Source organism: Halichoerus grypus, chromosome 10 (assembly GCF_964656455.1).
Source record: "Halichoerus grypus chromosome 10, mHalGry1.hap1.1, whole genome shotgun sequence".
NCBI classification, from domain to species: domain Eukaryota; kingdom Metazoa; phylum Chordata; class Mammalia; order Carnivora; family Phocidae; genus Halichoerus; species Halichoerus grypus.
Genome location: NC_135721.1, coordinates 17,555,305 through 17,576,673, shown reverse-complemented (window position 1 = coordinate 17,576,673; position 21,369 = coordinate 17,555,305). Strand labels below are relative to the sequence as shown.

The 21,369-nt window shown below is 39.9% G+C and overlaps 1 long non-coding RNA gene across 5 annotated transcripts in view; it reads left to right on the top strand.

Annotated features, from left to right (window-relative positions):
• LOC118543510 (uncharacterized) overlaps nucleotides 1-21,369 on the top strand; it is a 393,677-nt gene that overhangs the window by 330,823 nt on the left and 41,485 nt on the right. Inside the window, exon 9 of one of the 5 annotated variants that reach the window (XR_004921101.2) lies at nucleotides 7,969-8,033. The exons of the other annotated variants lie outside the window; for them this stretch is intronic. This is a non-coding gene — a long non-coding RNA (uncharacterized LOC118543510). Of the gene's footprint in view, nucleotides 1-7,968; nucleotides 8,034-21,369 lie in introns of those variants that run through there. 5 annotated transcript variants of the gene reach the window in all.

Here is a 21,369-nt window from a genome sequence, read left to right as displayed (position 1 = left end):
AAGTTCCCTGATTCTTCATTCTTTAATCACTAATCACTCTTAATGCCATCTAGTGAAATTATTTATTTCAGTTATTATTCTTTTCATTCCAAATTTTCCATTTGGTTTTTCTTGTATAGTTCCTATATTTCTGTTTATTTATCACGACCATATTTTCATTTAAGCCTTTGAACATATTTATAAAAATGGCTTTAAAGTCCTTTTCTGCTGGTTTCAACATGTGGAATCTTTCAGGTTAAATTCCTATTGTTTTTTTCTATTAATTTGGGTCATGTTTTCCTGTTTCCTTACATGCCTAGTAATTTTTTATATTATACTGGATATGATGTGTGATATGTTGTAGAAACTTTGGATTCTATCATCATCCTCTGAAGAGTGTCTATTTTTGTTCTAGCTGGCAGTTAAGTTGACTAGACTCAAACTCCAAACTCTGTGTCCCATGTGATGGGTAGCATCCAGAATCTCTGTTTAGTTCATTCAGTATTCTACCTTTTGCTTTCCTTTGGGTTCATGGCATTTCCCAAGATATTCACAGTTGGGGTTCAAACAAGGATTTGGGTAGAATTAATATACAGATATTGAGTCTTCCTCTCTTACTGTGGATCTTTTCTCTTTCCTCACTTTTGAAGTACTTTGGAAACCCTAACCTCCATTCTGAGATGTCTCAAGTTAGTAACACTATAACTTTCTGCTTGAGTTCCTGCCAATCTATGCTACACTTACTGAAAAGATCTTTCAGGAGAAGAGCCATTAAATGCAAACCTTACCCAGGGTAGTTCTCTTATAAGTGACCGATCTCTGTCCAGTCTCTGCCTGATTTTTGGCTGCTTTACTTTCATGTACTTTATATTTTGTGAATTTGTAATTATGTCCCATGGAGGGATTAGTCCAATAGAAACTACTTTACCATTAGCAGAAACGGAACTCCTACTTTTCTTTTCAACCCACCCAAGTCAGGCTATTGTCACCTCCAGTTTACTAACACTGCTCTAATCAAGGTCTTGCTGTTTTCCACATTGACAAAATCTATTGTCATTTCTGAGTCCTTTTATTACTTGATGTATGAATGGCATTTGACCATGGTATTTCTTTTCTCCCTCTTGACTTCACTTGGTGTCATTACACAATACTCTTTAGTCTACTTCTGTTTCACTGGTTGCTACTTGGTGTCCTTCTCTTTACCGAACTCATATTCTTACCTTAACATTTTGTAAGGCATCAGGGTTCAGACCTGCAACTCCTTTGATTCTCTATCTATAGCACTTTCACATTGACCTCAGGTAGTACCATGGCTATAAATACTATGTACCATTTTCTTTTTCTCTGACTGGATCTCTGCCCTGAATTCTAGTATCAAAAATCTCACTATCTTCTTGAAATTGCCCCTTCATGGTTTGTTAGGCACTTCAAACTCATCCTGTCCACATATTAACTCTTGGTCTTTTCCCAAAAGACTATTGTCTTTCTTTCCCTTTAGTAAAATATTCTCTCGTCTGTTACAATTAACTTCATCATGCTGTTGCTTTGTCCTTAACACATAGATGATTGTAATTCTTTTTTTTTAATTCAAATACTACATCAAGTGAACTTGAGAATTGTCTCTTTTACCTTTGGAATATGTTCAGAATCTGACCACTGTGTGCCACCTTCTCTTTTTCTCTCCTATGTCTTCTCTTCAAGATGTTATCAGCTTTCACCTGGATTACTTTGAATACTTTCTTCTGTACTTGACCTGTTATATTCTTAGAGTCTGTTACTCGCACAGTAGCCAGAGTAATATTTATTTATTTAAATTCAATTAATTAACATATAGAGTATTAATAGTTTCAGAGGTAGAGTTCAGTGGTTCATCAGTTGTATATAATACCCAGTGCTCATTATATCACGTGCCCTCCTTAGTACCTAATATCCTGTTACCCCATCCCCCCACCTCCCTCCCCTCCACCAACCCTCAGTTTGTTTCCTATGGTTAAGAGTCTTTTATGGTTTGTCTCCCTCTCTGATTACATCTTGTTTCATTTTTCCCTCCCTTCCTCTATGCTCCTATTTTGTTTCTTAAATTCCACATATGAATGAAATCATATGATAATTGTCTTTCTCTGATTGATTCATTTCGCTTAGGATAATAACCTCTAGTTCCATCCATGTCATTGCAAATGGCAAATTTCATTTTTTTAAAAAATTTTATTTATTTATTTGAGAGAGAGAAACAGATAGTGACAGAGATAGGGAGAGAGAGCACAAGCCGGGAGGAGAGGGAGAAGCAGTCTCCCCACTGAGCAGGGAGCCGGACATGAGGCTTGATACCAGGACCCTGGGATCATGACCTGAGCCGAAGGCAGATGCTTAACCGGCTGAGCCACCTAGGCACCCCAAGATTTCATTTTTTGATGGCTGAGTAATATTCCATTGTATATATATATATATATATATATATATATATATATATATATATACCACATCTTCTTTTTCCACTCATTTGTCAATGGGCATGTGGGCTCTTTCCATAATTTGGCTATTGTGGACATTGCTGCTATAAACATTGGGGTGCAGGTGCCCCTCCAGATCACTACATTTGTATCTTTGGGTCATATACCTAGTAGTGCAATTGCTGGGTGATAGGGTAGCTCTATTTTTAACTTTCTTTTTTTTTTTTTATTTTTTATTTTTTATTTAAAGATTTTATTTATTTATTTGAGAGAGAGAGAATGAGAGACAGAGAGCATGAGAGGGAGGAGGGTCAGAGGGAGAAGCAGACTCCCTGCCGAGCAGGGAGCCCGATGCGGGACTTGATCCCGGGACTCCAGGATCATGACCTGAGCCGAAGGCAGTCGCTTAACGAACTGAGCCACCCAGGTGCCCTCTATTTTTAACTTTCTGAGGAACCTCCATACTGTTTTCCAGACTGGTTGTACCAGCTTGCGTTCCCACCAGCAGTATAAGAGGGTTCCCCTTTCTCTGCATCCTTGCCAACATTTGTTGTTTCCCGACTTGTTAATTTTAGCCATTCTGACTGGTGTGAGGTAGTATCTCATTGTGGTTTTGATTTGTATTTCCCTGATGCCGAGTGATGCTGAGCATTTTTTCATGTGTCTCTTGGCCATTTGTATGTCTTCTTTGGAGAAATGTCGTTTCATGTCTTCTGCCCATTTCTTGACTGTTGTTCAACATAGTATTAGAAGTCCTAGCCTCAGCAATCAGACAACAAAAAGAAATAAAAGGCAATCAAATCGGTAAAGAAGTCAAGCTCTTACTTTTTGTAGATGACATGATACTCTATGTAGAAAACCCAAAAACTCCACCCCCAAATTGCTAGCACTCATACAGGAATTCAGCAAAGTGGCAGGATACAAGATCAGTGCACGGAAATCAGTTGCATTTCTATACACTAACAATGAGAGAAGAAAGAGAAATTAAGGAATTGATCCCATTTATAGTTGCACCAAAAAGCATAAGATACTTAAGAATGAACCTAACCAAAGAGGTAAAGGATCTGTACTCTGAAAACTATAAAAAACTCATGAAAGAAATTGAGGAAGACACAAAGAAATGGAAAAATATTCCATGCTCATAGATTGGAAGAACAAATATTGCTACATTTTTATGCTTCCCAGAGCAATCTATACATTCAATGCAATCCCTATCAAAATGCAGAGCTGGAACAAATAACTCTAAAATTTGAAAAAGGAAACCAAGGCTGGTGGCATCACAATGCCTGACTTCAAGCTCTATTACAAAGCTGTAATCATCAAGATAGTATGGTACTGGCACAAAAACAGACACACAGATCAATGCAATAGAATAGAGAACCCAGAAGTGGACCTTCAACTCTATGGTCAACTAATCTTCAACAAAGCAGGAAAGAATATCCAATGGAAAAAAGACATTTTCTTCAACAAATGGTCTTGGGAAAACTGGACAGCCACATGCAAAAGAATGAAACAGGACCATATTCTTACACAATACATAAAATAAACTCAAAATGGATGAAAAACCTAAATGTGAGACAGGAATCCATCAAAATCCTAGAAGAGAATACAGGTGACAACTTCTTTGACCTCGGCTGCAGCAACTTCTTGCTAGACATGTCTCCAAAGGCAAGGGAAACAAAAGCAAAAATGCACTATTGGGACTTCATCAAGATAAATGGCTTTTGCACAGCAATGGAAACAGTTGACAAAACCAAAGACAACCTACAGAATGGGAGAAGGTATTTGCAAATGACGTATCAGATAAAGGGTTAATATCCAAAATCTTTGAAGAACTTATCAAACTCAACGCCCAAAGAACAGAGTAATATTTTTAAAATCTTATTTATGTCACTACTTTGCTCAAAAGCATCCAATGGCTAGCATCTCCCTCTCACCCAGAATGAAACCTAAAATCTTTCCTATTGCCAACAAGTACCTTTGTGATTTTCTCTCTCTGACCAGCTCTCTATGATCTTGTGCCCAACTTCTCTGTACCATATTCCTTTTGCTGCAGCTACTCTGGTCTCCTTGCTGGACCTTTTCACTTGCTCTTCCCTCTGATTTGAACACTCATTCCCTAACATTGGAGTGATTTGTTTCATCATTCATTGAGATGTCTGCTTATATGTCACCCTGTTAGGGAGGACTTCCCTGTTCTTCCTATTTAAAATAGCACCACTACCTTCACTATTCTATATTCCCTTAGCCTGTTTTATAAAGATTCATGTCATTGGTCTTGGCAATGATTTCTTAGATATGACACTGAAAGTACAAGCAACAAAAGCAAAAATAGACAAGTGGACCTATATCAGACTAAAAAGTCTGCACAGAAAAAGAAACAATCAACAGAGTGAAAAGGCAACCTACAGAATAAGGAAAGTGTTTGCAAGCCAAAATCTGATAAGGGGCTAATATCCAAAATATATAAGGAAGTCCTACAACTCAATAGCAAAAACCCCAAATAACCCAATTGAAAAATGGACAAAGGATTTGAACAGACATTTCTCCAAAGAAGACATACAAATGGTTGATAGATATGTGAAAAAATGCTCAACATCACTAATAATCAGGGAAAAGCACATCAAAATCACAGTAAGAAATCACCTCACACTTGCGAGGATAGCTATTATCAAAAGTACAAAAGATAACAAGTGTTGGTGAGAATGTAGAGAAATTAGAATTCTTGTACACTATTGGTGGGAATGTAAATTGTTGCAGCCACTATAGAAAACAGTATGGAGGTTCCTCAAAAAACTTAAAGTAGAACTACCATATGACTCAGCAATCCCAATTCTGGGTATACATCCAAAAGGATTGAAATCGGGGTCTCGAAGAGATATCTGCACCCCCATATTCATTGCAGCATTATTCACTGTAACCAAGATTTGGAAACAACCTAGATGTCCTTCAAAAGAGGAGTGGATTTTTTAAAAAAGTGATGTATACACACAATGGAATATTATTCAGCCTTAAAAAGAATGAAATCCTGCCATATGTGACAAGATAGATAAACCTGGAGGACATTACTTTAAGTGAGATAAGCCAGTCACAGAAGGACTAATACTGCATGATTCTACTTATATGAGGTATCAAAATAAATTCATAGAAACAGAGGGATAAATGGTAGTTGCCAGGGACTGGAGGGAGGCAGAAATAATGAGTTATTATTCATGGGTACAGTTTCAGTTATATAAGATGAATCAGTTCTAGAGATGTGCTGTACAACATTGTGCCTAAATTTAATAAAAATATTTTTATTGAGCTCTTGAGATACGTTGTTTGTTTAATGTCTGTCTTTCCAGAAACAAAAATGTAAGCTCACTAATCAGAGGCATTAGGTCTTTTATGTTCACTACTATATATTCAATACCTCAATCAGTGCCTAGACCATAGTAGGTGCTCAATAACGTTTGTGAAATGGATGAGTGTAGTGCATTTTAGGAAATGAAAAAGGTCCAGTAACAGATATTGATGTCGGGGGAGCTAGTGAGTTAGGCAGCAGCCAGACTGTACAGAATTTTGTAGACCACATAAGGATTTTTTAAAAGCACTAGGTGTAGCCCCTGAGGATTTTAAGCAGATGGACTGATGTGATCTGATTTAAGTTTTGATAAAAATCACTCTGATCTGGAAAGCGTATGATCATTGGGGCAGTTGTTCTCAGCCCCGGACTAATTAAATCGGCCCCTCTGGGGTTGGACCCCAGGCCTCGGTGGTTGCTAAAGCCTTTCAGGTGATTCCAGTGCACAGCCAAGATTGGAAACTAGTGGGTTTGGGTAAGGTTCCTGAGAAAGCAGGGTGGACAAGATTCAAAACACAGGTGGAGGGATTTCTGGTTTCAGCTATGTTACATGAAGAACTTGGAAATCATTCCTCTTGTCCTTAAAATGAGAAAAAGCTGTACAAGCTGAAAATCAATGACTTTCTTGGACCAATCAGAGAACTAATGTTTCGGGGCAAACCACTGCCCTGAAATCTGGAGAGTCAGATGCATCTGGAGAGATACACCAACTGAGATCTGCTTACCTAGAGCAGAAGCCACTGGGAGCATAAACTGGTAGGAACACATAAATGGTAATTTTGACAAATTGCTGGAGTCTAAGTCTGGACTAGCATGAGAGTGAGAAGCTCCTGTCTGTCATAAGGGGGCCTCATAGTTTTCGAGGATTTTCCTTCAGGAAGCCTATTAGTTTTTCAAGGGGAGGATCTGAGAAAGTTCCTTACACAGTCTTGGCAGGGCAAGGATAGGGGGAGGAAGAATAGCTATGGTACCTTTTTCCAAGCAAAGGTCTAATCTCCAGGGTGGAGGACTTCACCAGAGGACAATTCTGAAAACTTATCCCAGCTTGGAGAAGGGAACAATTCCCCACTGCCTCCTACTTCTGCCTTCCTATCTCACCCTAAAGACAAATAAATAAAAGTCTGGTCAACAGGGGAAAGGGTTTCAAGGATTTAGACTGGGATCATTGGAACTGGGAAGGAGACCAAGGGACAGTAGGGACAAATTTCCACTCCTGGAGGAGGGACAGACATTTCTGAAGTCCACATCTCAGACTCACTAAAGACTGGGCCTCAGTTAGAAGGTTATAGGACACCCCCTTCCCTACACCTTACCACCACATGAAAAAACTTTCAGTAATAATGACAGTGGGGGCACCTGGGTGGCTCAGTCAGTTAAGCATATGACTCAATTCAGCTCAGGTCATGATCTCATGGTCATTGGATCGAGCCCCATATCAGGCTCTGCACTCAGAGCAGAGTCTCCTTGTCCCTCTCCCTCTGCTCCTCCCCCCTGCTCATGTGCTGTCTCTCACTCTGTCTCAAATAAATAAATAAATAAAATTAAATAAATAAATAAATAAAAATAAAATCTTAAAAAAAAGAATGGATGATAGGGAACACATATTATCATGAATTACCTATTGAGCACCTATTTTATTTTGAATTCTGTTCTATACCAGATATTTTACATAACTTCAAGCCCCTTTCAGTAAGTTTTTAAAAACCTTCATTTTATATTTGAGGAAGCAGAAGCCCAGAGAAATAATTAAATGCACAGAACTGGTAAGAGGTGCATATCCAATATAAACTCATGTATTTGTTTCATTTTTTAACTTCCTTCTCCAAATCCACTGCTTGTGCCACTACTCTGTGTTGTTTCATATCATTTCCAAACATGGCAAAATTTAGAAGTAGCAGAAAGAACAGAAATGGGTCCTGAAATGAAGGAAAAGGTTTTATGGCACAGTTATTACAGGTATTTTACTTGGGTGTTTTCTATCTAAATAATACTTAAATCTAGATATTTTCTATGTACGTAAGGATGAGACTATTTGCAAAGTCAACTGTCATGGAATTCCTGTACTTTATTTTCTACCAGAATTAACTGGTGGTGTGGTTTTTCACACCAATGTCTGGAACATCATTGAGGTGCCAGAAGGATAAATATTATGCAACTTCTTGATTCTAAGACTCATGTTTTGTCTTCAAATTTTAGCAGTTTGGAAGCTGGGATGCATCTTATTATGTCAAGAGAAACTTTCCAGTGGCCAAGCAAAGGAGTAAGTTACGGTGACACTTTTTTATTGCCTAAATAAATAAAAACTTAGTCCTTTTTGGAGGTAATTATTTACCTAATTTGCACCTCAGCTAAATAATTTGCACTGGTAACATTATACCCCATTGATTTAAATGTAAATTTTGATCCCTAATGATTGCTTTTAATACCTTTAGAAGATTATATTATAAAAAATTGAATATAAAGTTATGGTGACTATGGAAGATTCCTTATCAAATTCCAGAAAGTGCAGTTAAGGACAATGAAAATTGCTAAATCTTTTAGAAAAGGTCATGTAATTTTGAAAGCTTGAGAAAGATGTGACCAACTGATGCATCAAGAAGGACTCTGACGTAGGACCTGAACTTCTATTTTGTTGAAAGTTTCCAACCAACTTGTAAGCTTCCAACCAACTGTTTAGCTTCCAGCACTATATAACAAATTAAGAAAACTAGATAAACAAACCAAAGTTTGACCAGATAGTTAATGCACATGTAAGTAAATGCCTCAAATTGTATGGGAGCTAAAATGGCCCCGAAAGAGAGAGAATTTATGATTTGGGGAGAGAGGAAGAGATAAAGATAGAATTCCCACCAGGACTATGCAAAAACAATATAAGATTTCACTAATGCTACACAAGTATCTTGCAAAAGAGGTTCCAGAGAAGGCCTTTTACATGCCAGATAGTTGTTAGGGGTACTAATTTATGAAGCACTTGAAGAAGGAATAATTATGCATAATAGTGATCAGGGGAGACCTCTCAGGAACAGGAAAAGTATTGAAGGGTGGTATGAGTCTCAAGAGGTTGAAGAGTTAGGGATGGGGACTACTTCATATAAGTACCTTCCTCTACCCAACTGGTGTCTGTGACAGAGTCTTCCACATAGTTGCACTAAAGCAGTGTTTGAATAGCTTGAAAAAACTGAAGGATGACTCCTCTTCATGGATATAGAGTGTTTAGGGTCATGGAAGAGCATTAAAAAAGCCCAACAGAGATCTCACTCTTCCCACATCCACTCTAGATACATTCTTGGAATCAGCACCATCCTATTTTTAAACATTTCATTTGTCAGCTTTTTATTATTAAGAAAAATGTCCAATTTGCTTAAAGCACCTCAGGCAAAGTATGATCAAATTCATGGATGACAGTGACATTGAATAAGAATGGACAGGGACAGAAAAACCAGGGCTCATTAAAATGGACCTATGGATAAAGAGGACTCCCAGCTCTACACTCTACCACATCCAGGGTTTAGTGAAATAAAACCAGAAACAGTCATAGACTGATTCAGGATCAACCTCAGAGGCCATGCTTTTACAGCCTAAGGGACTGAATTGTGCTAAGACCAGACCACGAATTCCCAGGGCATTTTCTGAATAATCATCTTATCTCCACATGGTATCTCAGCTTAAACTGTTTCCCTCAAGACTGTGTCAGGAAAGGAATGGTCCTTGACATTCTTTTGTGGAAATGTTACCTCAAGCACACATAGATTTAGATGATTTTAAATCAGGGCTGTTTGTATTCTGAGAGTGAGTACAGCTGTGACATATATGATAATTGGGAATCGAAGAAAGCAAAAGAGATCCCACATGGTTTCCTAAAGCATGTAACAAGTATTTGTCTATTACATGAGCCAGATATCTGAGCATGACAAATTCTTTCAATATGGTAGCCATAAAATGAAGTAGTAACAAGGAGCCAGGACACAGTCTGATATGCTGTGAAATTGGGGAACCAAGTCCAGGGAAATCCAGAAATGTTAGATTAAAAATCCTGTTTCCACAAGTGAGTTGTCACACCTAGGCGAGGTTGATATTTCTTTAGTTCTTTAAGATCAGGGTTATGGGAGGAGGTGGTGGGGGAGAAGGCAAGGTAATTGAGCCAGCAGCATAGAGGGTAGTTCTAGTTGGAATTCTTGAGGGCTTTTTAAGATTCATAGGCCTGCCCCTATGGATGTACCTAGCTTCTTGAAGAGACACTAAACAGTCAGGAGGCCCCAGAGAACTGTAGGCCATAATTAAGCCTTTTGGAGGTCTGGATGAAAAGGGCGGGGGCAGGAAATCATGAAAGCCAGAGAAGGGATGCCTCACCTGATAGGGAACCAAGGGAGAAGAACAAATGGAACCACCACCATTTACAAGTTTCTGCCAGGTCTTTTCGACAAAGGGTGCTAGGGCAATTGGACATTTGTTGGGTGGGGGACGTGGTGGGGGAGACAAAAAGGAAAAGAATAAAAGACCCTTGATCTAAACCTTACACCTTATAAAAATTAACTCAAAATGGATCATGGACTTAAATGTAAAATGTAAAGCTATAAAATTTTTAGAATTAGAAAGTATTTGGGATCTAGGGTTATGCAAACAAAACAAAACAAAACAAACCTCAGATATGGCACCAAAAGCGGACCATAAAGGAAAAAATGATAAATTAGACCTTATCCAAAGTTAAAAGTTTTTCTCTGTAAAAGACCCTGTTAACAGCATGAAAAGACAAGCTACAGTCTATGAGAAAATATTTGCAAATCACCTATCCAATAAAGAATTAATATTTAAAATATACAAGTAACTCTAACAAAAGCTCATCAGTTAAAAAACCCCAAACAATCCAATGACAATATGGGCAAAAGACATGAACAGACATTTTAACGAAGTGAATAAAAAATAACAAGCACATGAAAAGAGATTCACCAACATTTGTCATGAGGGAAATATAAATTAAAACCACAGTGAGATATACTACATTCCTATTAGAAAAGCTAAAATTTAAAAAATATAGTGACAATATCAAATTCTGGCAAGGATATAGAGAAATTGATTCACTCATACATTGCTAGTGTCAATATATAAAATATTACAACCATACAGGAAAACAGTTTGGCAATTTCTTATAAAACCAAACGTGCAAATGCCATACAGCTTAGAAATTGCACTTGCAGCCAGTTGTCCCAGATAAATTAAAACTTACACTCACATCTGTATGTGGATGCACATAGCGGTTTTATTTGTAATAGTCAAAATTTGGAAATGACCCAAAAGTCCTTCACCAGATGAATGATTACACAAATTGTGGCATATTCGTGCTATGGAATACATCTCAGCAATAAAAGGAAGCAAACTATTGATACATGAAAAAACTTGGATGAATTTTCAGGGAATTATCCTTTGCAAAAGGATTCCCCAAAGGTTGCATACTGTATAATTTTATTTATAACACTGTTGAAAATATAAAATTGTAAGAATGAGGAATAGATTAGTGGTTGTCAGAGATTAGAGACATTGGGGGAGGGTGGGGAAGTAGGTATGTATGGCTATTAAAGAGCAACAAAAGAGATTTTTTTGGTGGTAGAAATGTTCTTTATCTTAACTGTACCAAAGTCAATGTCTTGGTTGTGATACTGTACTCTAGTTTTTCAAGATACTACCATTAGGAACTGTGTAAGGAGTCCAGGGGTCTGTTCAGTATTTCTTAAAACTGCATGTGAATCTATTATCATCCAAAATTAAAAAGTTCAATTTAATCAATGTATTATCTCTTTTCAAAAGTCCAAATCATATATAAGTTAGCTAAATTCTGTGATACGGAGAGAAATGGATCTGAAGAGATGCTTGGACTTTATTTTCTAGCTATAGAATGGCTTTGAAGTATTTTTAAGGGGAAGAATAGTATGGTCAGATTTTTTTTAATTAATTTAAAAAAAAATTCTGGTATAGTTAACATACAGTGTTATATTAGCTTCAGGTGTACAATATAGTGATTTGACAATTCTGTACATCACTCAGTATTATCATAAGCATACTCTTTAATTTCCCATCACCTATTTCACCCATTCCCCCACCCGCCTCCCCTCTGGTCACCATAAGTTTGTTCTGTATAGTTAAGAGTCTGTTTCTTGGTTTGTGTGTCTCTCTCTTTTTTCCTTTGCTCATTTGTTTTGTTTTTTAAATTCTACATATGTGTGAAATCATATGATATTTGTCTTTCTCTGACTGACTTATTTCGCCTAGCATTATATTCTCTAGCTCCATTCATGTTGTTGCAAATGGCAAGATCTCATTCTTTTTGATGGCTGAATAATATTCCATATATATATATATACATGCCACATCTTCTTTATTTACTCATCTATCAATGGATACTTGGGCTGCTTTCATAATTTGGCTATTATAAATAATACTGTAATAAACATTGGGGTGCATGTATTTTTATTTTAGAAAAGTCATGATTTTTCTATGTGATGTGGATTTGAAGTGGTGGGGTGTTTAGGGCTTGGGTGGGGATACCTGAGAGAGTGACACCAGATAGAGGATGATGGCTACCAACTGGGAAAAACATAAGGGACTAGTCCACCAAGGCAAAAAAGCACCAGGGATGGTGAGGTGGGGAAACACACAGAAACACACAGGTGGTGGATCAATAGCATGTCATGGTTGGTGTAATTTGAGGTGAGTCTTGGGCAAAGAAGAGCAGGAATCAAGGACTATCTCATCTTCAGTCACTAGAGGCATAGTGGAGCTTTCAGAGATCAGGTTGCAAGAAAGCAATTGTTAGGGGTGGTGGGGCTGTAGGAAGCAGAGTCCAGTTGAGTTATCTAGTCATTTCACAACCCCCTTGCCCCCCATTATTTTTCTCTTGGAGAGACTGTGGTCCAGAACTGGTGAAGTCACTGGTCTAGCACATATACCTTGACTTCCTAATTCCATGATTTTGAATTCTCAAAGAAATATCATACTAATTGTCCAGAAATCCCATCATCCCAAAAAGAGATCTATTTCTTCACCAATTTGTGAAATTAAATGTAAGCAACCATCCATAACCACATAACTGCTCTCTAATTTTGGGAAGCAGAGAGAACATCATATTCATTGTGAGTCCACTCAACTAGCAAAGAACTCTGTCCTGAGGAAGCGTTTGGGATGAATGTGGCATGGAATAGGCCCACCTATGTTTAGTGAAGCTCTGACTCAAGCAGGCTCCATTCAGATTGTGGTGTCATATGCAGCCTTGTGTGTGGACTGCTCATTGGAGACAGGGACTAGAGAGCGCAGATGGAAGAGTGTGCGCATACAAAAGCTGCAGACCTTTTCTGGTCCTTCAATCAGAGTCCTGTGGCCCAGAAATGATTTCAAGGTTTTCTGAGAAACTACAAGATGCTCCTCTGGGGTTTTTCTGCTAGGGAGAGAGAATTCTGCCTACTTTACCCATCCTGCACAATTCCCTTCAAACAGCACTGTTAGCAGAAGGGAGATTAGCTGTGACTTCCTTCTTTTAGAAGCCCTCACTCCTATTTCCTGAGAAACTGTGGGACTCTGCCATGCCTGCCATGGCATCAGTGCCCCATAGCAACTGGCCTCCTGGTCAGTTCTCCTGAGAGCCCATTGGCTAAGCACGTGGACTGGACATGAATTACTTTTTGTTGAGTGAGAACTGGTGTGGGTGGGATGGGTTCTATTCACAATGGGCACTCACCTCCAGCCATGAGCCATTTTTATCTGTGCCTTCATGTGAGGAGAAAAGCAATACCATAAAAAACAAGCCACCCAAGTTGTCATGTGAACACTTCCTTGCACAGCAGAGACCTAAGGGAGTAATTAAATTTTGCTGATGCCCTATCATCTTTAAGGTTGAATTTTATCCTTACATAAATACCGAATTACCCTGTGGTGTTTATTTAACAAAATACCCGGAAGATCCTAAACGTGCTTTCACATAAGACTTTTTTCCTTTTCTCTACATCTGTCTCACTGTTTCTCCAGGTCCACTCAAGGGATTCAGCTGAACCCTAGAAAGTGCTTCCTGATGGTGAGAACAGTGCTAAGTTTGGCCATGGGAAATGAAGCTCTTTCAAGGGAAATACTATTTTTGTTTTCATGTCTGTGTGAATAGATATGCATAAGAAATTAAATCTGGCCAGGGGGTTGATGCTGGGGCTTGTGGGAGATAAGGGCATATGGAAGGGTCAGGGGTAGAGAGAAAAGCCTGGCTAGGATGTAGCCCCCAAGGTGATCAAAGGAGGTCTGGAAACTTGCCGAAGAAGATCAGTGTGGCATTAGCAGCAGAAGAGATATGCCAGCAGCTGATGAAATATGATCTTAAGGGAAAGCTCAAATCCAGTTATTAGTGCAGGGAAAGCACCAGCCTGGGCCAGAGAAGCGATCTGAAGTAGAGGGACCTAAATAGAAACTGTGATGAGATAATGCCAGTCACCTACCTGCCGCCCAAAGATACCGTGACGGAGAGCTAAGCTACATGCTTGGCTCCTGACAGCCACACCAGGTTCATCATTGTTGCCATCGCATGCAACATAGAAAAGCTCGTGTGCACAGACCGGTCCATCTGTGCATCGGCAGATGGGATGAGAGCTGCCTGAGTGAAGAGCGCAGTATGATTGAGTGTGGATATGAATGAACTTAGGATAGTTCAAATACAATTGCATTAATGTGGCTGTCTCAGATTTTTAACTGAATGAATAGTTTCTGAATTGATTTTATTGTTTAAATTCACGCTAGTTAATGGCTTTTCAAAATAAAATTGACTTTGGCTGACTTAAACATCAATAGAATATTTTAAAAAATGAATTTGATTGTATTTTAAGCCCCAAATCAAGATTTCTATAAAATTGGACATGTCCCGTTTCCCCTTTTGTAAACTGGCTTATTTCTGAACATGTAATAAGCAAAAACAAACCAAATTACAAGTGGATTCTGACAAACCTTAGCTCAAACTTCAGGTAAATCCTCTATTCTCTATGAATCATTGGGTAAGCTGCTTAATTCCTCAGTTTTCTCAATAGAAAAAGGAGGTAATATTATTTACCTTGCAAGACTATTGTGAAGATAATTGTTAAGTGTCTAATATAGTGCTCAGCCTATTGTAGACATTCAGCAAAGATTTGTACACAATTTTGTTTCTTTTGCATATAGTCCTTACGTGTGTATATGTACAATGTTGAAAAAGACCTGGATGAGAGGACCATGGCCTCCTGGTTATATCCAGCAGTGGGAAAAGGCACAGAATAAATAATAGGCATGATATATTTGGGGATATCTTTCTAGATCATTACTCTTATCAGTAGCAAAATTAGCAAAAAGTTAGATCATGGAGAGTCTTAGAGATAAAGAGTTTAGACTTAATTCCTTAGGCCAGTGGCTGACCAATTTTTCCGCATAAAGCCAGACAGTAAATATTTTCAGCTTTTTGGACAACAGTCTGTTACAAATACTCAACTCCACCATGATAGCATGAAAGGGCCATGGACAATATGCTAATGAATTAACATGTCTGTGTTCCAATGAAACTTGCTTTACAAAACTAGGAAGTTGGCCTAATTTGGCCTGTGGGCTGTAGTTTGGCAACCGCTGATCTAGGTGACAAGAAGTAAACCCAGCATCCTATCTTTTCTTCATTTAGAAATACACAGAAGTTTTACTTTTTGGATTGGTTAGATTGCAGCTAACCCCAAACTATGTTCATTAATGAAGTCATGTAATACATTTTTGAGTGTCTGCTATCATTAACTATTTCTCTAGGTGCTGGAGAAATAACGATGAGCAAAACTCACAGAGAAACGTTCCGGGCTTTAAGGAGCTCATGTTCTGCAGAATTCTATCTGTCACTACCTTCTAGAAATCCTGCTCTACATAAGCCACATTGATCAATGTTTGCAGTGCTGCTCATAGATTTTCTGCACCTAGTCTCCCTATATTACTACACAAAGGGGCATTCTAGCATAGTATATCTGGATAGCGGCAAGCTGTTTGACAAAGTACCCCCTGATATTGTAGTGGACTCAATGGAGAGATGTGAGCTGGATGATAATGTAGCTCAGTGAAGTGGAACCTGGATGAAAGACAGTACTCAATGAATACTGATTGATTGATCACCGTCAACCTGGAGAGCAATCTCCAGTGACCTAGAGGGCCATGTCCTTGTCTCTGTCCCAACTCTTCCATCGATGACTTAGGTGAAAACATGGAAAGCATGATGATCAAATTTGCAGAAGAGGTAAAGCAAAGAGGGAGACAGCTGACAGGGCCAAGATCGAAAATGATTTAGACAAGCCAGAACAATGGCCTGAATCTAACAAGATGGAATTTAGTAAGGATAAATGGAAGGTCCTGTACTTAAGTTCAAAAGTCAAATTGTACATGGGGCGGGGGGGAGTAGTTAAACTGCGATACATGGGATAAAGCCTTAGAGATTTCACTGACAGCAGGCTCTGTGGCTGCCCTCAGTACAGTGTGAATGTCAAAAATACCAGGGCAAACCCACAGCACTGCCATGAGGGCAGAGTCCAGGGCAAGGGGAGTGGCCGTGCTATCGCACTGGGCAAGATCAGATCTCACGTGTGTGTGGTCCTGAGTGTCAGGTGTTCAGAGGGATGTGGATAGACTCTGTCCTTGTCAAAAGAGAAGACCTCCTGAATAATGAGGAAACCTAAGAACATGGGGATTGATTAAGAAAATAGAGTTGTAAGTGCTTAAAGCTGGTTTAGGGATTCCACAGAGCACATTCTGGGGGAAAGTGGCAAAATTCACTCTTGTTGTCAAGTATTTCTACTTCTCTTGTAGCAAAACTCTTATCTGTCCTGAAGATCAAAGGGGAGTGGATATTTTAACGCAGCACCCTCTGGGCAAAAGGTGCTCTAGGGAAATCAGGGGAGCATATGTTAAAACTGCTTTGTTTCAGTGAGGTTCCTTATCAGTTTCATGCCTTTGTAATCCAGGAGCCAGTTTTGAAAATCTGCATCAAATAACCCCAGCAAGAGCGAGGTGAGCAGAAAGGTATGCCTTCTGGTCTGCTGAGAAGCTTAGTACTGAGGGTCGTATGTGTGCTCTTCAAGGAACAGATTCCACGTGCACCCCCAGAGAAATGTCAGGGAATTAGGGGCTCAACGAATGGAGAATTTAATTTTTCTGGTTAACTCTGAAAATACGTTTTTATGCAACATTGTTGATGCAAATCATTCTAAAACACATCCGTTTACTTTCTTATCTTGGTGAAGGGAGGAAAGGAAAGGAGTGGTGTTGATCTCTAAAATAGTCTCCTAATTTAGGGGCACCTGGGTGGCTCAGTCGTTAAACAGCTGCCTTTGGCTCAGGTCATGATCCCGGGGTCCTGGGATTGAGTCCTGCATCGGGCTCTTTGCTCTCTCTCTCTTCTCTCTCTCTCTCAAATAAATAAATAAACTCTTAAATAAAATAAAATAGTCTCCTAATTTTTAAGAGAAAACCCGAATGTGCCCCGCCCAGTCTGATCTGGCCTCGACTAACCTCTTTTGCATCATCAGCATCTCTTCCGTCCAGTGGCTCTGACCTCTCAGTTCCTCCTGACATTCCAAGCCCGTGCTGTCCCTCATGTTTGGAACAATTTGTCTCCCCACCGTATCTAACATCCTTCAGTTCTTGCCAGAAAAGCTTAGAAGTCACAATTTCTGCAGAAACTTCCCTGATTCCCAGAGTCTGAGTAGGGCCGCATTGAATGTTATCTGAGCATACCCTGTCCTTGCTAGAATGTGATGCTTATTCCATACCATGGTAACTGACTGGCAATTGGTTCTGTCTTCCTCATGAGCCCGAGGAGGACAGGAACCGTGACTGATCTATTCATTGTTATATTTCCAGCATTTAGCACGCCTGACATGGAATGTGTGTTCAATAGATTTGTTAAATTGAATTAATTCATTGGAGGTATTAAGGACTGTAGGGACATCATCTTAGGCATCAGTAACAGTGTCCTAAACAAAAGATGGCACTAACACTGTAGTCGTGACAAGAACCATCTGTCCAGTGTGCTTTTCTAGTAGAGTGAAGAAGCTGAGTTCTAGTAAAGGAGACTGACTTGCCCAAGGCCACATAGCCACTGAGCAGCTTAGCCAGCACTAGACCCCATTTATCTTGTTGAGAAGCTCTTTTCTGCCTCGCCATAACAGCCACTGGCAGACATATCTGCTCTAGCAAAATCGGTAGAAGAAGAATACATTATCTCTGAATCCAGTGAAAGCTGGAGAACCAGATTTGGAAAAAGAGCAGGAACTAAGAATGGTGAAGCATTTAGAAGGACAGGCTGGAGCAGATCCCAGTCTGAAACAAGTCATGCTTTGGAATTGTCTGGTTCAGATGCTGCTCTGGCACTGGGCACTTGCCGCCCCTGCCCCTGGACCTCAGATTCCTCCCCGTGGACTCACAGTCCTGGCACCACTCTGCTCTCTTACTGAATCATTTCTCCCCTATCCCTGCATTTTAATTTTTGTTCCTTTAAGATCCAAAATTCCAGGTGGGAGCAGCTGACTGGCTGAGATGAGGTAGTAGACCTATAACTTAGATTCCCGGAGCAGGGAGATGCAGAGCACCTGGGCCCACCCTGACTTCTGCTATGTGAGGCCCCTGTGACCAGGACTCGCTCAATCTAGCAAAGGCGTCCAGGTCCAGGGAGCCATAAAACACCCAAACAAAACCCTACCAAGTCACCGGCTGGTTGCATCACTTCTGTCTTTGGTGCCTTCATCTCCCCAGGTGAACCAGGGCTCCCACAAAGCAGGTTTCCATCTGCACTGAAAATAATGACCCAAGAAAAGGTACGGCCTTCATTTTCACTTTTTTTGTTTTGAAAGAAAAGTCTGTAACTGTCCCTTTCTTTGCTCATATCTCCATTTTCCCATCTGTGAAGTGAACGCAGTGTTTGGGTGACTTCTCGGAGGGCTGTCCTTCCTCTAATGCCCAATGGTTGCTTCATGGACCCACTCACCATGACATGCTGGTACCTTTCTGTGGAAAAGTGTGTTTGTTAAAGGAAATGTGGTGACTGCTGAACCTGGCTTGCTGATGGAGACTCTTGCAGAGTTTCTGTTGTCATTCTGGATACCCAGCTTTTTGAGAACTTCAGATGAATGGAGATGACTAGGAGATAGGGATGATGCCCAGTCACAGGACACAGTGAGAAAGCTCTGTTTCTGGCTAATACTCTCAGAGTGATTATTAGCTTTGGTTAGAGGAATAGGAGTGATCTCCAAAATGGACTGGCTTTGAACATGAAATAGGAAGTGGACTCAGAAAACATTTGGCCACAAGAATTGCACTTCCCAGCTTAGAGCTGAGGCAAGCTTGGGTTGGGCTGGCACCTTTACCCAGTGTCCTCTTGACTGGGAAATGGCCCTCTAAATCCACTTAGCACATGGCAATGTTACAGTTTTACAGTGACTTCCAAAACTTCATAGAAGGCAAAAATCTCAACGTGACAGCCAGAAAGCAAATTGTTAGTAACTTCTGCTGAAGCCTGCTGCTCCTGCAAAGCCTTGTTGGAATGTAAGTGTTCATGCCAGGCATAGCATCTTTTTGACCTGTTAAATGATTTAAAACCTACTAACAAAAAAACCACATGGCAACCTAGGAAAATTCTCTTCGAGACAATGTGGAGCCATTATTCATTTAATAGTATAAACATTACTCTCTATCCCAGGGTTACTAACTTCTGAACCTTTAATGGACTTCGCATTGTACTTAGGGGATTAACAGAGAAGTTTGTAATTGATTCTCTTTGTTGAAGGAAGTAAAGAAGACAAGTATTTACCTGGTCATGGGTTACGTTACTGATGGAATGTAAAAAGGCTCTCAATGTTTAGAACTAGAGAATTGTTTATTTGCTCCTTCTAAGACACATATTGTGGTTAATACTTAAAGACCAAACCAGCAAGTGTGTGTTCCTTTAAGAGAATCCTAGGTTCCAAATCACAGTTCTTTAAATGTACTTACTTTAACATATTCATTGTACTTTATTGTGCACCTACTATGTGCCAGGCATTTTATAATCTCTAAGTAGACAGTGTATGTGGTGTTGAACAGTACAAGGGTGATTCCAACCTTCAGTGGGGTACCAAGGAAGAGCCGACATTGAATTAATAATCACACAAATAAACATAAAATTTGCAAATTGTGATAAATGCCAAAAATTTAAAAAATGAGTTATGGAAAAGAAAAACCGGGGGTGGGGGAAGAGGTGGGAGAAGAGGATGGTAGCATTAACTTCTCTGAGGAAAAAGTGGTTGAGTTACTTTTTACTGCAGCACCTGTTGTTACTGTTGTCAACTGTGTAATTAGGCTCCTGATATATACTTCTGACTCCTGAGCAATGATTATTTGGTACCACACTGTGATTACTCAGTACTCAGACATGTCGGTCAGAGCTGAACCAGAAGAACTGAGCCACCTCAACTATTATGGGAATAAGGTATTTAATATAGGAATTGGAGCTCACATAGAAGTAGGAGGAGCTGAGAAGTATAAATTCTAGAAGGTGAGCATCAGAGGATCAAACAGTAATTTCTGTCCGAAGCACCGGTGCAGTTGGGCAAGTCAGAGCTTGTGGGACTCTCTGGAACACCATGTTGCATCTGCCTGTGGAAGCAGAACCACAAAAGGGAAACATGTGGAGAGGTCTGTAGTAGCAGGCAGCTCTAGAAACTGCTGCCTCTATGGCATCCTCTGCCCCTGTGGGAATGCGACATCTGTGAGTTTGCAGCCAAGCAAGGGTGCTAGGCCTGTGGCTCCTACTGACCAATAGGAGGCAGGACCAGAGATTGGGTGGACTAGCTGGAACGAGGGTAGGAGGGGAGCAAGGATAAGCACAGTCCTGCTGGAAATGTCTGCATCTTTTCATCAGTCTGACCCCTATGATATTCCAAGATAATCTTGACATCACTTCCATTTTCTAAATCTAGGGTGACCAACTTCTTGGTTTGTGCAAAACTTCCCCAGTTTTGCCACTGAATCCCCTGTGTGCCTGGCAACCCTTCCATCCTGGGCAGGCTGGAGTAGTTGAGCCCCCTAAAATCTCATGTAAACTCATCTCACTGACCCACTCTACCCCAAATCCGCATAGAAGAGGGATTCAGGGAAACATAATTCCCAGCCTTAGGCTGGTGCCACAGCCAGGTTGACCCAGGCAATCTAGCATACCAGATGTGACCCATTTCAAAGATTTGTGATGGACAGTATCCAAACTGTACTGTTTTAATCAGTATAGTTCCATCCTTTGGTGTCCCCTTAAGGATTATGACATAAGTTTAAATCTAATTTAAAATAACACTACTTTGATGATGCGAAGAGTTTCTTTTTTTAAGATTTTACTTATTTATTTGAAAGAGAGAGAGAGCGAGAGAGAGAGCATGAGCAGGGTGAAGGACAGAGGGAGAAGCAGACTCCCCGCTGAGCAGAGAGCCTGTTGCGGGACTCAGTCCCAGGACTCTGGGATCATGACCTGAGCTGAAGGCAGACGCTTAACTGACTGAGCCACCCAGGCACCTGATAGGAGGAGTTTTACAATAAGCCCTGAAACTAAATTTA